The following is an 18,350-nucleotide window of genomic DNA, read 5'->3' on the forward strand; positions in this document are numbered from 1 at the left end:
CAGCTGACCTGCCCTTCAGAGCTTCCTTGAGCTGGGTGAGCGAGGGCCTTTCCTCTCACTAGTTACCTGGCCATCAGATGCTGGCTCCCTGGGAAGAGGGCATGACCTTGGGGGAAGTTCTCTTTAGTTGAGGGCAACTTGCAGAGACCTCATTGCTGCCAACACTCCCCAGAGCTGGAGGAATGAGGGGTCTCATCTTGGAAGGATAATCTGATGACATACTATGTCATTTACCACCCCCATGTTGTTTCTTACCAGCCATTGATATGACTGACCGTTCCTATTTCTGTATTCTTTTCTCGTTTTCTGGGTTGCCACATCCTTTTTGTTTTCTTCTTTCTTCCTTCCCCTCTGAGTGTCTTCCTTCTTTACATGAATTTCACAGAGATTTTCCTGGATCTTTATGTCTCCTCATGCTACTCAACATGACCTAGCTCTTTCTCATGTCTTCAAATATTACGTGATGACTTCTAAATTTATAATCATAGCTCATATGTCTCAATTATTCCCAGAGATGTGTACCTAACCAACTATTCCTGTTTCCTCTTGTATATCTCACAGTCCTTTCAAACTGAACTCCTTATCTTTAGTATTGATGCTCATCCAGTGTTCTCTGAATTGCTCATGCTAGATTCCAGGGAGTCACCCCGTAGCACCCTCCTCTGCATTATGTCCTCATCACAGAATTACCTAGTTCTAGCAAATCTGACTAACAAAATACATCTCACATCTATTCTGTTTTTCTAATATATATATATTTCTATTGCTACCACATCTTTTATCTGGACTGCTGCAATAACTTACTGGCTTCTCAGTGTCCATTTTTGCATCCCTCAAAATCATTCTTCATTCAGCAGCTAACATGGCCATTAAAGAATGCAGGTTTAAAACCCTGCAGTAATTTCCCTGTACACTTAGGATCAAATCTAAAATTATTGCCATGACCTAAAAGCTCTTTGATGATACACTGGATTTTGTGTATTTCTCAAATGTGTTTTTCATATGCTGTTCCTTCCCACTACCTGGAATATACTACCCCTGGACTTACTTATTACCTGACAATTATCTTTAAATTTCAAGAATCAATATACCACTTTTTCAGAGAAGTCCTTTCTTACTTCCCTGGTTAAGTTAGCTTTCCCTGATAGATGCATTTTTAGCATCTGTTCCTTCTCTCTCAGATACCTTATCAGAATTTTAAATATAGTACAAATTTTACTTCCTCTTCTTCACTTTAGACTGTTAATTTCATGAGAAAAAAGACTATGATTTTTAGTCTACCACTAGACTGTCAATGTCTGGAAATTATCTTAAGCACAGCAGTCCTTCAATAAATTTTAGTTGAACATTTTATTAAATACACACACACACACACACACACACACACATATATATTACACACATATACTCATATTGTCTTAGCCTGCTTGACTTGTTACAGCAGAAACACCATAGATTGGGTGGCTTAACTAATAAACATGTGGGTCTGGAGGCTGGGAATTTCAAGAACAAGGTGTCGGGATTTGTGTCCGGTGCAGACCTGCTGCCTCGTTTATTGGCAATCGCCTTTTTGCTGTGTGCTTCGGTGGCAGAAAGAGTGAGGGGGCACCTTTATAAGGACACTATTCCTGTCCATAAGGGCTCTGCCCTCATGAATTCAATTCATGACCTCCCAAAGGTCCCACCTCCAAATACAATGACATTGGGTGTTAGGATTTCCACACATGAATTTTGGGGAGGACACAAACATTCAGTCCATAACAAATGGGTACATATGAAACAGAAAATGAGTCTGGAAGATATGGCAGGATCTCCTTGACTTCAATACATCAATCCTGAAACTTAAAAAATTGAATGGATACAAGTCAAACAGCATGCTATGAGGGGCAGGGGACACTTCCTAGAGAGCTGAGACACCTAATTAGGTCCATTCCAGCTGTTCTGCCGCTTCTCAGGCCTAGCAAGCCCCATGGTAGGTGAGGGTACCAATGATCAATATGTGAAATGGCACAGGCTGGACGCACTAAGATCTAGAGTTTTCTAGGTTTTTAATGCAGTCCTATGGGAAATTGAAGACATTAAGCTGGAATACATATTGAAATTAGAATAATCTGAGTGTGTAAGTTAATTTTTTTTAATGCAGATGAATCACAATTTTCAAGCAACTTGAGATTCTTTTAGTGAATAAGCAACATGCTGTGCTAAGTGGGAGGCTGCCTAAATTGCTTCAATTTATCTGAGGGACTTGTCCCTGAAAAGTCTGTTGTCTTTGTAGTCTAGGCAGTTACCCTGGATGAGAGGCCATGTAGGTCTGTGAATTCATAAAATATCAAAAGCAGCTTCTAAAGCAGCAACATATATTGGTATATGAACTTGTACTTGTCCTTGAATGGGAAAGTCCAGTGAGCTTTCACTAAATTAGGATTCTACCTGCTTGATTTCTTCTTTTTCATGAATGTCCAGAGGAGTTGTGCATCAGAATGTTACCCTTCCCTATAGAGCACTTAGTCTGAGGTTTTCAGACTCAGTGTGGTACATGGAAAGGCTAAAATTATGAGATGAGACTGATGGACTTATGATGTGATTTAGAAGGGTGAATGGTGATTTAGTTTAAGCAGCTTTAAAAAATGTGTGATTCAAGAATCATTTTCACCAGCCCACCAACTTCTGGTCTGTTTTTCACTAGCTAGTTAAATTTCTCCTGCTTCTATTCTAGTGAAAGTGATGTAATATATCCTGCCAAATGGGTACATCCTGTTACTAAATTACCTTGGTAAATTTCTTTTAGCATGCTTGACCAATTTTTTGCATGTTCATGCTAATTTATTTTAGGTTTTAGGAAAGACCCAGTTTAGGTATGATTGATTCCAAGCCTATTTGTTTACCAATATTTCTGAGAGTCAGAATCGTTGATTTTGCCACCTTCTCAGGAAACCTGGGGACCGTCAGGCTTTTAGTAGGTATTCAGTATGTGCTTATTGATCAGGAAAGTTACGGAACAAGCATAATTGTAGGTCATGTGTGATGGTTAATTTTCTGTGTCAGCTTGGTAAGGCCATGGTACCTAGATATTTGATAAAAAACCGGCCTAAACGTAGCTGTGAAGGGTTTTTTGTTTTAGAAGAGGTCAACATTTAAATCAGTAGACTGTGAGTAGAGCAGATTATTCTCCACAATTTCGGCAGACCTCATCCTTGGGAAACAGACAGGTGCCCTAGGTAAGGGGGAGTTTTGCCCCTAGAGTGCCTTCGGGTTTGAGCTACTACATTTAGCTCTTCCCTGGGTCTCCAGCCTGCTGGTCTGCCCTGCAGATTTCAGGCTTGCTAGTCCTCATACCTGCATGAGACAATTCTTTAAAATAAAATATTTCTCTATGTATATTTATATATTCTGTTTGTTCTGTTTCTCTGGAGAACCCTTCCCTGCTATACCACATGGCTCCTATTTTGTGATCTGGAACGTGAATAAGTGAATTACAGATACAAGTCAGGATTTTGGATGCCTTTTCACTTCTTTTCCTCTCACCATGGATTATACTAAACTATGTTCCAAGATGTAATTTTTTCCTGTGCACTGATATTAACACATCAACTTTCTCCATTTCAGTGAAATTTGGTTCAGCAGGTGAGTTAAATAAAAACAAGTGCAACTGAATCTTGCTTAATAGAATACAAATGAATTATATTCCTAATTTGAAGACTTAAATGAAAAATTTTAAAGTTTCAAGTTCCAGGGTAAGTGTTTATAGTCATCATTCAACCAAGTGCTCCTAGAGAGTGTCTGATGATTTATTTTATATTCACTGAGACTACAGTTGCCACAGCCAGCACTGGGCAGCTGACCAGGGGCCTTCCTTGTGAGCGGGGCAGGAATTCTGAAGGAATGATCTGTGCCCCGAGTGTGGGTACCATAAACTTAGTAATGAATAACACTCTTTGAATATCTGGACAAGAAAGATGTCTCACTCCAGGAGGGATGTTTTCCTTTCTGTAACCAAACTACGTAGCTGATATTTGAAGCCTGACTTCACACTGCTCAGAGCTCTTCTTTGATCCAATACTGTTTAGTCAAATTGACTCTGATATGTTTGCAGATTGGAGTGGGGGTTAGGAAAATGTGGGAGTGAGGGTGTGAACCCATATGTTTCTCTTCAGCTGAGAATATGCCAATATTTTTCTCTTAGGACATAAGATTCTCTTTCCAGTTTTGATTGGTGGTAAAAAGAGGTTTTGATATACCTTTTGGCTCTAAATGCATTGGGGAGAATCCCAAAGAAGAGCCACAAAGGCAGGATACAGTTTGACAAGTGAAATATGGAAGGAGAGATGAAAGAAATGTCAGCCTGAAGGAGGGAACCTAGGAACAATTGACTGATGGTCTTCAAGTATGAAAGAAGAGGGCTGATTTCTTCTCCAAACATGTGAAGGATAAAATGAGAAAAGTGCCAAGCTAGAGCTTATTATGTTAATGCTGAACCTGCAAAGAAAAATCATGTCAGTTTATTGAACTAAAAAAAAAAATCAGTAGGCATCATTTTCCAGGGTCTTGATTATGAGGTAATGATCTACATTTTTATTTATTTTAGATGTTTTAGATGTTTTACATTAAAGAAAGGGTAATCTATAGCTTTTACTATATATTGCTATTTGTGGTAGATTATACTGTTAGTCAGGAAATATGTAGTTTTTTTCTCCACCATTTACCCTCCACACCTCTAAGAAAGAGTATATTGCCCCCCACCTCCCCACATTGATTTTGGGCTTGCTTCTGGACTTGCTTGGAATGATGAAATGTGCATGAAAGTGAAAAGTGCCAGTTGTGAGTCTAGGTCTTCAAAGACATCATATGTTTCCACTTACCCATCTGGTAGCTTCTGACCCTCACCATGAAAAAAGCACTCCCCAGGTAGACATGCACCTCTAGCCTGGACCCAAACTGAGACAGGTGCTGCAGACCCAATTGACCCCAGCCTGAAGCAGAGCTGGCCTAGCTGCCCTGTAGATGTATGCATGAGAAATAAAGGCGCCTTGTGTATGCCACCGAAATTGTATCCTTTCTTGAACAGGTGCCGTACTTGTTCATTCACTAGTCTTCACTGAGTATTTACTATGCAACAAGCTCTGTGCTTGATCCACATGAAACAACAGACCCAGTCTTCAGAACGCTTCTAGTCTACTGGGGAGGCAGATCTGTACACAATGAGCCAGGTTCATCTAAGGCACCCTGAATCTTGTTACTGATGCTATGAGGGGTAAAAGTAGAGAGTCATGTGGGTTGGGAAATTGAAGAGATAAGATCCATCTTGGAGGGGGTGAAAGTATATCAGGAATGATTCCTAAAGAGGGATTGTTGGGTACATTGGTTGGAGATTCTGTGTTCATTGGTTGGAGATTCTGTGTAAATTGCATTGATTTGTGCCTTTGCACGTCCACATGTGAGATACTTGCTCCCATACTGGGGATATGTACTTGGGATTATGCGAACTAGTTGTTTAGAGTGAGGATCATATATAAGTATGCAGAGCAAGAGATAATTTTCAAACAAAAATGCCATCAAATGCCCATTTACCCATTTCATCTGTATTCATATGAATACAAGAATCATATTTCACAAACTGGGATTTATAGTTCTTGAATGATGATAAATATACAAACTAAATTTGTTGAATCTTTTTGCAAGCAAAAGTAGTCAATTCCAAGGAGGTGATTCTTTTTTGTAAGAAGTCAAATTTCTCGGTACAGTAAAGTACTGGTACTGTCAGAGTCATCATCAAGGAAATTTTATCTACAACAAAAATAGAATAAAGTGTCAGAAGAAAAAGCTTTGAGATCAAAAATCGGTTTTTGACATCTTGACTATGTGGGTTAGTTTGCAGGTTCGCTTTTAGTTAAAGGAGGAAGTCAAAGCTTTTAAACATATTATTTATTTATTTATATTCAAATGCAGAGTCACATCGTCTTAAGTTAAGAGCACAGACTGTGGATTCAGGTTGCCTGGGTTTGAATTCCATGTGCAGTTTTACCAGAAATGTGACCTTGGTAACTTCTAGTATCTCTAAGCCTCAGTATCTATGTCTGTAAAATGCAGGTGGTAATAATGTCCCATAAGATGTTGAGAGAATGCATATAAAATGCTTGGCACAGTGTCTGAAGTGTGGAAAGATCCCAAGAATTGCTAGTTGCTGTTATTATTATTGTTATGATGGTAACTAACTTCCCTCCAGTAGATGAAGCTCAACATTTTAAAGACAGTAGCACTGAAGCATTTGTGAGTGTGAATATATGAGTATAAAACCCTGCAACTCTGAAACATGCATTCAAATTTTGGATAATTTTGACTTCAAGGGGCTCAGGGGACAAACTTTGAGTTCACCTGAGTTTTCCAGACTTTAGTAGTAACATTAGAAGACATTCTTGGGACAACAGACAGTGCAGAGAACCACATTCTCTGCCTTTAACCTCTGAGTCAGAGTTGATATAAAACATAAATTATATGAAGCATCTTGGACACGCACTATACTCAGGTCTCTCCTCCTCAACTATGTTCCTTTAAACCAAATCTGTAAGAAGTATTTGGGTAAATAACCTTTCTCTTTTTTTTTTTTTGTTACTTTCCACGTGTCAAAAATAGAGTATGGCCAAACTATTCTTTTCTACATTACTCATTTTAACCAGGGGCACTCAGAAAAGTTTGGGAATGACTTTCAGAGGAACATTTTTAATTGTTTTTAATTTATCTAAAAACAGGCTTAAAAGTTTAATTAACAGGTTCCAAGTAATAGTTACACCATTTTTCCTCTGCTATCAGCTTTCACTTTTATTTACGATGGGTGTCCCTTGGGTCTCCTTTGTGCCAAGGTCCACTATCACTAATATTTCTGTGATATGTGAATAAACCTAAATGTAAAGTCAGCACTTGCAATCAATGCAAATTAATGACTTTAAAAATTTTTTCAATCAGGAAAAGCAGCTTTGTAGTTGAAAATCCCATGCTGGCCCTAGAGTGGGAGTTTTTCCAGCCTCTGCTTAAATCCAAAAAAATACTGCAATCTTCTGGCACAGGCCCACTGTAATGCTTTAAAAACAATTTAGCAACTGTCATTGCTGTAATTACAGTAACTAATTACCATCCTTAGCAAACAAATAGCTTAACATAATACGCAAGCCGAATCAATTTTGAAGAAATGCAAATTCCAAAAGCGAAAAAGGGCATTTTGGCAAACCTGAAAGAGAAGCAGGAAAATAATACACTTTGTTTTATCTGCACATAATTCCCAGGGAATATCATATCATAAATATTTGCATTCAGTTCTTATCAGGACATTTGCATTTGCTTCTTATCAGTGTGCAGACCGGACTCTGCCAGATAGAGAGAGGAGCGCCTCACCATGCACATATTTCTAATGAATCACGTCTCGGGCCCAGAGAATATTTTGGCTGGAACTTTATCATCCAGATGAAGAGGTCATTTACTCTCCGAGTTGGTTCATCTTGGAATTGTCTTGAGATTTTGATGTGATTCACCCGACACAGGATTTATTTATTTCTTTATTTTAGACAAACATTGGAGGCAGTTTATTACCGGAGCGTTTCCTCCAAAGGCAGCTGTTCAAAGGATACTTCTCCCCTTGGTAGCCACCCACTTCCCACCTCTCCCCAACTTTTGCAAAAATGAAATCATATGTAAATAACATTGATTCCAATTATTTCAAATTCCGTAACAAGCACGGCCATCTTTATTATGTAGGAATCAATAGAGAGTAAAAGCAAGCCACAGAATAAATCAAGCCCTACTCGACCATCATTATCTTGAAATTTAGTGCCAAATCCTGTTGCAGTTCTACGGAAGCACATTTGATTAGCAGCGGCTTTAGTAAGGGGAGGCAGCGTTGATGACCAGGAAGCCACCTTACTAATGAGACCATCAGATTCCCCTAACGATTCATACAGATAAATCCATTTCTCATCTTATTATAAGTAACAGTGCATGTTACCCATGAGCACACATAAGGTCAATAAGCAAGCTGAGAGCAGCTTCTCTCATATGTGAACGATAATTTTGTCCTTTTTAACCCTTGAATCGTCTGACACAGCGCTCAGCTCTCACTGGTTTGCTGAGCCCGAACATAAAGCACTCAGTCTATTTTGTTTTGGAGAGAGAAGCAGGAATATTATTCATATTGATTGGATCCTTTCTGTTGGTCTTGGTTGTTTAATTAAACCAGATTTGTGTTTTAGTACTTTGGTACCATGAGGTTCAAACAGATATGGGTATTATATCCTTATGTAAAGCAAAGCCAGGTTGGTATACAAGAATCATGGCTGTGCATGGAAAGGGTTCTACAGGAGTGCTATTATTACATAATTTCCCATGAAATGTTATCATCTACTTGATATTATTGCACAAATTCTGAGGTCAAACTTCAAAGTAAAACTCTGGATGGGATCAATTTGAGTACTAAGATTTCAATTTCCAATTATAAATTAAAATATAGGTATAATGGGAAAATTTGTCATTTGTAATAGCAAAAATGCATTTAATTGTACTTCATAGTGATTTTATTCATGAACATGGTCACTTAAACTTAATTTCACCTTTTGACCCAGTAGAATTTCATTTTGCTTTATTTGTTTAACACAAAAGCGAACTTGTGGTTTATTATGATTCAAATGATTGACGCATTTCTGTTTGGATACAGAAAATGTTATTTAAAATCTCCTAAGAATGTAAACATCTCATGAAATTTTATTCCCATAATAGTAAGAGAATTTTTCTGCCATATTATTTGGTTTAATTATAATTTCTTAAAAATTCATAGCTTAAAAACATTTTTTTCTAAATAGGTCTGTTCACATAGGTTTTTTAATATTTTTATTTAACATAAATTATTGTGTGAATTTTTATTTAACAAATTATTGTGTTAAAAACATGCAGACACAGATGCTTCATTGATATTAAGAATTTAAAATATTAAACATCTTATTTTATTTTTTAAATAATTTTTCAAATTAAATATGAGTTGGAAAATTATGTACAAATGAAAGGCTATGACTATGTGGCATCTTAAAAGAAATTCATATGAAATTGTTCAAAAAACTTATTTGTTTTGCCTAACTTCAGCTCTTGTGTACATGTTTACATTATGTATTGTGTCTAAATCAGGATGCATAATTTATTATATGTAAAATTATATAAAGTATCCTAAAAAAACAGAGAAAGAAGATAACACTAAAAACTATTTGTGGGATTCAATAATTCATCTGGAAAGACATCATATCTATCTTTTATGTTTTATCATTGTTTTTCACTTTTTCTTTGAGGTGGGAAGAGTTTATAGTTAAGAGCCCATTATCAGGGTGAAGGATGCAGGAAATCCAAAATATTTATGTTTGTTCATGGCACACGGACAAAAGACAGTTCTCAGGAAAAGGGCTTTCTGATTAAGTGATTGAAAACACTCTGGTGTATTTTAATAGCTTCTCCTATCCAAGAGATAACATCATTTTCATCCTTATCGGTTTTCTGAAACTTACTTTAAACATTCTCCTGTGCTCTTCCAATTAGATACTCTGCTCTCTTGGCTTCCTGGGTCCTCATTGCAACTCATCTCATTTTTGTCAGCAGGTTGGGTGTAAAAAGAGGCATTTAGCAGATAATTGAAGGGACATGCTTTCCAGAGTCAAATTCATCTGTGTGGCATTCAGCCACAGTCTCTCTGTGATAAAACATGGATGTATAAAACATCAATTCGAACTTTGCAAAAGCTTTAAATATTGATGATTGAATGAATGGCATTCCAGATGATGATCAAAGGGAATATGCTCATTTTTAAATGAGAATTCATAATGCCTAAACAGATAATATAAAATCAGATCAAGTACTCAGCTAAAATCTATTTAAGGGAAACATATGTATTTGTGAAGTAGTTTATTAATATCCAAACTTGCTCATTCCTCTGTTTTGAACACTTTTTCTCTCCAGATCTTTGTGTTGCCAGAACTTTCTCATCATTCTGGCTCAGCTGAAATGGCCCCTCTTTAGAGAAGTCTATCCTGACCAGTCTAGCCAAAGTAGCTGCCCCCACTCCCACATACAGTCAATTCCTGGCTCCTATTTTATGTATTTTTATTTACTTCATGGCATTTGCTGCTGTCAATAGTTTATATATGGTTTATGTATGGATGACTTTATAGTTTGCACCTGACTCCTTGCTGATGAGGCCCAGAATTTTGTTATACTTGTTTGTTGTAATAACAATGCCTGGGATAGCTCTTGGCACATATTGAGTCACCGTTAATTTTTTTAATTAAATAAATGAATTTATTGAAATTCAGGTACCATGGTTTTCCCTTAAAAAATAATTTCCACAAGCCAGGTACTAGTGATAAACCCATTTTACAAATGTGAAAATCTGAAACTTAGAGTTTATCAATGGTACATGACTACTAGGCACTCATGCTGGGGCTCAGTGTCAAGTCAGCTTGGGGCTTCAAAGCTCCTGTTCTTAATGACTCTGTGTTTTTCTGTACATGATAATTCAAATAACTCTATTTCATCAGATGAGTGCATGTTGTAGTACAACCTGGGACAGAGGAGATGTCATTGGGAATGGAGAACTTCTGAGAGAAAATGACAAGTGATCTTTTTGCTGCTTTGACAGAAGATGTATTTTTATTGGCCTTTGAGTTCCTTCTCTTTTGAGCATTCAGACTTTGAGCAGCACAGGGAAACCCAGGTGACAGTTGTGACCAAAGAAGTCCTTTTCCCTTCTGCACAAAGAAGGAACATTGCAAATTTTCCTCTCAGGGAGGATAAGATAAAAGAGAACTAGAAGTGATATTATTCCTGAGGTATTCTGCAGACCAACAGACCAGACAGAGGATATGGATAAAGGTTTCCGAATGCAGATTACAAAACTGGCCTTGCAGAGAAGGGAAAATACACTCGTCGGAATGTCTGCTGAAGTCTCATTCTACAAAAGGCAGGGCATCTGATAAATTCTAGACTTGCTGACAGCTCAGAAAGATGAAGAAGCAAGGGAAGAAAACAATATTCTGGACCAAATTATGAAAGACCTGTTTTGTGATAGAGACGTGATAACAACCTTTGTAGGAAGTAGTCAAATCATTTGAGATATTAAAAAAAAATCATAGGAGACACACTGTATCTTAGACTTTAGGAAATACATTGCTTAGAGTTTGTGACAAGAGCAAGCCTCATTCCATTGAAGTCAAAAGTTCATGTGACTCAAGGATTCTTTGAAGAGTAGAATTTCTTTTCTACTGCATTTTAGCTTAACGTAAAGTTAGCAATGCAGCCAAACACAAGCCCTCTGATGACATAATGGAAGGGTATCCACAGAAATGGATGGAGGGAGGCGTCAGCCGGATATACACAGAGAGGGAAGTGGGTCTATAGAAGAATATCAGGAAGGTCAAGGTCCAGGGTGAAATCTAAGTTGCAGTAACAGTGGAATATAAACCAAAGGGCTTACTGCTCTCTGGAGAGCAAGGAAAATAAGAAACAGATGAATGGACCCCTAAGTGCTACAGCAGATGTATGCCCAAAGTAACAGCAAATTATTTAGACCCTTCTTTGCTCATGTTCACTGGCAAAGAAGGTCATCCTCAAGCCCGACAAGTCAGAGCAAGGATCATTAAGAGGAGACAGAGCCCAGGTTAGATGAGGAAATAAATTGTAAAGAACATCTACCAGCTTTACATGAGTAAAGGCTCAGAAGAATTAAATTGTCAGGTACTGGAATATTGTGCAGAGAATGCCACAGTTACTCTAGGTCCTCTTGGAAATTACCGTGACTGAGAGACTTACCCAGCCACTGCAGGTGGATCTATGATCTACTTTTAAAAAGGGACAAATGGTGGAATGTCTAAAGCTATATTGTTCAGCAAAATACCATCAAACCTTGGCAATGTCTTTGAAATAAATGATCAGACATGTGGTTTATTAACAGTTTTTATTTTTAAGCATTATATTAGGAGCAAATATTGGCTCATTGACACTGTTCAATTAATTCCCTTTTAAAATGAGGTCCCTGGAGTGATAGAGAGAAATGGCACAGTAATGGTCTATCTTTGATTTTATAGGCATTAATTGGATAAAATAATACATGGAATTCTGGAAGGATGGTGAAGGTGACTCAGGCAGATTTGTCCTAATGGTATTTTATCCTTTGGTTTTGAAATTTTGATTAAATGAGTGGTTTTGACAGATCTACTGTATTTTAGTTTAACCACAGTTAAAATTTGTGTTCACTAGCTGTGCAGATGGCTCACTGGTGAGTAGGATGGCCGGTGTGTTGGGGAGGGATGGTCAGGCTGCTCAGTTGTTCACCTCTCAGCTGCTATGTTTTGGTGTGTGGCCTTGTCTCCTCCATACCTTTGTGCCTTTAAGACTCTTGGACACAATTTGCTCCAGAGGTGACTCTAGATAGTAGAGCCAAATCGGCCAGAATGCAGGAATGTGTGAACATGTTTTTTTTTCTTTGTTCCACAATGAATTTTATTTAGGAAAGCAACATAGTCACAGGGGTTTCAGAGTGCAGCAAAGTGTAAAGACAGATACAGAAGACAGTTGGGATTCGCTGGCTGGCCCCTGCCTCTGGGCACCGTGGAGCTTGCTCTACCTGACTCGGTCTGCTTTGGCATTGGGAAGTTCAGAATGAGTGTGTGGCTGCCTGGTGGCGATGTCAGCAGGCATCCTGTGGATTAGCATTTTATGCTGGGTTTCATCTCCACTGTTCATTCATTCATTCAAAAAATCAGGGGGATGCACCCCAAGAAGTGGCTTGCTGGCTTTTTGGTGCCTTTCAGGCTATTGACTGGAACAGTAGAATTTTGTTTGAATCATTGTTAGCTGCTAAGTATATGCTTATCATTCTTTCTCTTTCCCATGCTTCCATCCCTCCCTGTACCTGATGGTGTTGGTGCTCCACTAAATGCCGTTCCTTTGGGCTGGTGCCTCCTTCCCCCACGTGAGCTCATAGCTGCTCCTTCCTCCAGAGTATTGCTCTCTGCTGGGAGAAGACCCCGTCCAGCGGTGGCCCACAGCCAGGGGCCGACTGATACCAGGGTGCATCAAACTGACCCCTGGCCTTCAGGTGGAAACGTCCGGCGATGTAATTCCCTCTGTAGAGCTCTGGGTGGGATCAGGCTGAAGCTAGTCTCCGGCAGGACCCCCTGGGATTAGCTCCAGCCCTCATCCTGGGCTGCCTCCCTCCCTCCTTTCTCCCGGGAGCACTCTCTCAGAAATCACCTGCACAAGAATTTCTGTCTCAGCTTCTGCCTCCTCGGAACCCAACATAAGACAGGCCCTCTTTCTCTTTTTGTCATTTTCCTTTTTATCTCTTTTCCTCTTGCATCATAGCAAGTAAGATTAAGCCAGGATGACAACACTGTGTAGTCCTGTTTGTGACCTGAAAGTAAATTTCAAACTTTTTAACAGGCATTTGGGTCAGTTAGCAGTATTTCTGGCTTTGGTTTCAAGACTATTTCTTCAGAACCACCTGGGAGGCTAATTTAGGTGCAGATTCTTGGGCCCCTCCTTCGGACTTGCGGAATCAGTCTCTGGGGCGAGGCCCTGGAACATGTAGTTTATCAGATTCCCCAGGTGCTTCTATGTGCTTAAGAATTTGAAAACCCTTGAGGCAGAACATAGTTATAGTGCTGCCAAAGTTGTAGATTTGATCCACTTGGAGGTCCCTTAACTGAGTATAAAAACATCTAATATAAACAAAAGTTTTCCAAGTCCATGAACTGTACTTAAACTTTGCCAAGCTTCTTGATAACATATATTCCTAAAATGTACTCACATGTGTATAGTACATTTATTTATTCAAGCTCAGTGTCACCTCAACTTTGGGGGAAAGGTAAGCACATCAAAGTGCCAGTTATGGAGCTTCTTCGTGTACTATGGTTTTTACATTTAACACAGATACTCTTCATCTTGACACAAATACCCATTGCTTCCCTGGGGTAGGAGGTTAGTTACTGGCTTTTCTGCTGCTGTTACTTTTGTGACAGAGATAGTGCAACTGCTGAATACAGCTAAACTATGGTAGTCAGCGTCACTGACAAGGAGGCAGTAGGCAAGCTGAATTCCTACTTTCTGGCAGTGAACACCTTCAATCTAGTAACGTGCACAAATCACTAGACTGACGTTAACCTAGTTAATGTTATGGAGACACGGTGGGTGGGCACTTGCCCACACCTCTGGTATTTGCAGGCAGAGGTTAGGTGTGGAGCTCCAGCCTCTGCCTTGGAAGGTGTTTCCATCCAGCGATGATACGCAGGGGGCAAGCTGCCCAGCCCGGCATTCCCTTGCAGATCTTGGTGGGAAAGAAGAACCACAATGTATCCTATAGGGACAATGTTTATTATCTCTAACTCAACTACAATTTCTGACCACCAGGCACTTATCACTCCTCCACCAGGCCAGTTGCAAAGTCTGGACCGTCACATCAGGCCACCCAGCAGGTATGTGATTCCATGTGCCCTTGTGGCTTTGCCTGCACCATGGTTTTTGAAGAGGCCCTTTTGTAAGCTGGTGAGAGGTTACACTGGGGTCAGCATCATGCCCAGGTAAGACAATAGACTGAGTTAGGCATCTCAGGCGAGTGCTAGCAGATGGTGTACAGTGCAATCAAGATAATATTCCCAACAACAGAGTGGCTTTGGAAAATGAACAAATTTGCTCTTTCAGGAAAAATGCAAACAAATAAATAAAAGTATAAACATCTGGGCTCTCTAAATTCCAAAATTCATGGCTTCCAAGGGTGAGGAATTGTAAATATGAGAAGCTGAAGCCGGCTAATAATAATCTCCAGAGCTCTGCCCTCAGTTCCCTGATGCCTCTCCACCTGGGTGAGCCGGCCAAGGCCGGCACAGTGATCCTGCCATCTGTCACAGCCTGCTGGTAGCAGCCGGCCTTTGCACAAATTTCTTATGGGAGGAGAAGTGTTGGCAGCTCTCAGGACCTTCTGAACCTACCTGAGGAGAGTTTGTAGAGACCCAAAAAAGAAAATCTTTTAAGAAAAGGAAAGACAGAAAAGTGAAAAAGATGTGCTTTCTGTCTTCCCTGGAGCTACTCCCTAATGGATCCTGACTTACTTCCAGGAAGCAAAGAAGAAGGAATGGAGATCACAAAGAAATGGGAATTCAACTAGTGCCCTATGCCCTATGGTCTTATCAATTGCCATTTTTCCTTCTTACAAAAATATTTAAGCCAGGTGTCCAAGCAGATATATTTCTAGAAATGGATAATAGCCTCACTAACATATAGTTATGAAGACAACATCTAATATGGCTTGAAGAGAAAAATCATGTCTGTGTGAGCATGCATGTGTGAATATGTGTGTGTATATGCACATGTCTCTGTGTGTGTATGGCAGTGTTTTGCAGGTATGCATGTGGTTATGTGTGCACATGTGTTTGTGTATATGTGCATTTGTGTGTATGTCTAAGCATGGGTGTGTGCATATTCCAACAAAAAACAAAAATAGATGTATTTATTTAATTAGAAGAGCAATTAACCATCTATGATCCAGAGTTCTTTCTGCCTATATTTTGAATGGAAGTACAAACATTTTGTGAACTTTATATAAGATTTTTTTCCCTTATGGCCTGCCCCATCTCAGGGGGTCTCTATTACTGAGAGTTCAAACTCTGTTTCTGGTATTCATGGTCCCAGATTACCTCTTGAGTCTCCCTTTCCCTCCCACGTCTACACACCAAAGCAATGAATGATTCACTCTCCCTGCACACACCATGCCTCTATGACATTGCTTATATTCTATTCCTTGCATAGGATACTTTTTATAGTTAGTGTAATGCTAGTGGCTTTAAAAATAAATCCCAAAGGTCAGTGGCTTAACAGAATACAAGTTTATGTTTTGCTTATGCAGCATTTATAGATGTAGATATCCTGGTTAGCAGGAGGAGAGTCACTTTCACTCAAATTGCACCGGTAAGAACCAGTCAAAGCACAGGGGCTGAGAAATGCCATTCCTGGCAGGGCACCTTCTTCCAAGTGACAGCCTTATGGTGGAAGAGGGGACACACATATTGGTAGAGAGCTGTCTTTCTAAAATTGACCTTCTGTCAAAGATGTCCCGTGATCCCTGATTGAAATTAATTGCTCCATCCTCTCTAATCCCAAAACTGTTATAATAAGTATTATATTATTAGTGTTAGGATCATTGGTTATTGCTATTACTTTGACTATCACTGTGACTTTTGTTCTTCATTACTATCATCACCATCAGCATCATTGTCTTGGAGTGTAGCACAAGCTGGGGAGTAACGGTCAAGAGCACACAGGTTTGGATAAGGTGGACTGGATTTGAGTTCTGGCTCCATGATTTGGCTGATTTAGTTAACCCTGGAAATTTAGTTAACCTATCAAAGGCTCTGAGTTGTTGTATCTGTATAATGGAGATGATAATATATATGTCCTAGGATTATTGTAAAAATTACATAAAATCAGGCGCTTTAAATACTTAACAAAAACCTGGCACATGGTAAGGGGCTATGAGACACTGAATAGCTATTAACTCTGTCTCCCCAGTAAATTATAAATTTACTCAAAGCAGACAATTTTTTGTAGATTTCCATCACCCATTACAGTGCCTGACACATAAAAAAGTCCAATAATGTTGAAGTGATTTATAGGAGATGGTCTGGTCTTTGCAATGGAAGTATAAATAGAATCAAAACATTCATTTTCTCTATTTTTTATCTACACAGAATTAATAGCCATCTATTTTAATTGGCTTTTCACTTACCTCTAAAGCTGAAAAGCACAGGGAGAAGTGCTTTTACTTACTCCTCTGCCATGCAAAAACTTGATCTCTAATCCGAGGATCTTCTGGAAATGAGTCTCTAAGTTTCCTTAGTTGCCCATTCCAATTTATCATCCAAAGCTGAGAAATTCTTAGGTGAGGAGCACATCTCTCCTATATTTCTTAAGATCACTTCCTGCATGAAAACCTTTTAAATCAGGCTTTGCTTTTTGCTGTCCAGATAAAAAAAAAAAATCCTTTAATTTTTTCTGTAGGTGATGTATTTTTTAAAAATTTAAATACTCTTATCCTGTTTCCAGAACTCTCTTCTCCAGACAAGGGTAAAAATGTCCTCACTTTCCATTTCAGAAACAATATCCCAAACTAGATATAAGCTCTAATAAATGCCTATCTAATATTCTTTATAGAAAGGATACCATCTCTCATTGTTAATCACGATGGTTTCTTTAACAAAGGAAGACTCACTCCAGTGAAGATATCTGGGTGTTCCAATCCGGAAGCACAGGCATGGAGTGGATACCCACATATCCCCCAGGCTGTAAGTTATGAAAAGAGACATTTTGCTCCTTTTTTTGCCCAAGTAGACATAGGCCTGGCACATAGTAATGATATGTATCTATTTTATTAGTTGAACAAATAAATGAATAATTTAATTAATAATGAATCAGCCAACCAGACTGGTTGGTGGGACAAGGTGGTGGTTGGTCTTTATATGAATTGAAAGTCATTGTATTAATTTTTTCCCTATATTATTAAGCAATTTGAGATTTTTCTTCTCCCAGCACCATTGTCAAAACAAAATAGAATCATTCTTTGTTTCACAAAAATTCTGTAGTTGACTTTATGTACTTTTGGTAGTTGTAAAACTTTTCCAAGCATTCCAATTCTCTTTGTCCTCTAGGAACTTGGGTGCAGAGTGAAGCCTGAGCAGTCTGTGCTTCCTGCCTGCCTCCCCACGCTGTCCCTGCTCACACAATCCGCATATGTATGTCACCAGCAAGGAATCTAACAGGCACTTAGGATGGTGGAGATGGCAACAGTTCATGAAACACCCTGGAGAATGACAGGTTTATTAAACTAATAACCCAACTGTACTTCCAGATTGATATGGTATGGGCAGAAATTTTTCATAGTAACCCTTTAGAGGGATATCTATTTGTATAATGCTTGCATGTACATTATCTCACTTGATTTTCACACTGACCTCTTTGGTGATTGAAGCTCAGAGGGACTGATCCACTTGCCTAGGATCATGTGAGTAGGAAATCACGGACACTGGCCTTACAGCCTGAGCTTACAATTCCAAATTAGAGCTGTTGAAGGATCTGCCTTTGCTGCTTCTAACAACCATGTTTCTGCTGGAAGTTAACTGAGTATTCAACTCTCCCCTATTTGCTGCACACGTAAAACTCACCCAAAGGAGTTGAATTCCCTACAAGCATTCCTTCTCTGATTCCCATTTTCAACAACTATTTATTAAGTACCTTTTAAGTTTAAGGCTCTGCACTAAGAGGTAGGATACAATGTTGAATAG

This window comes from Manis javanica, chromosome 2, assembly GCF_040802235.1.
Source record: "Manis javanica isolate MJ-LG chromosome 2, MJ_LKY, whole genome shotgun sequence".
NCBI lineage: Eukaryota > Metazoa > Chordata > Mammalia > Pholidota > Manidae > Manis > Manis javanica.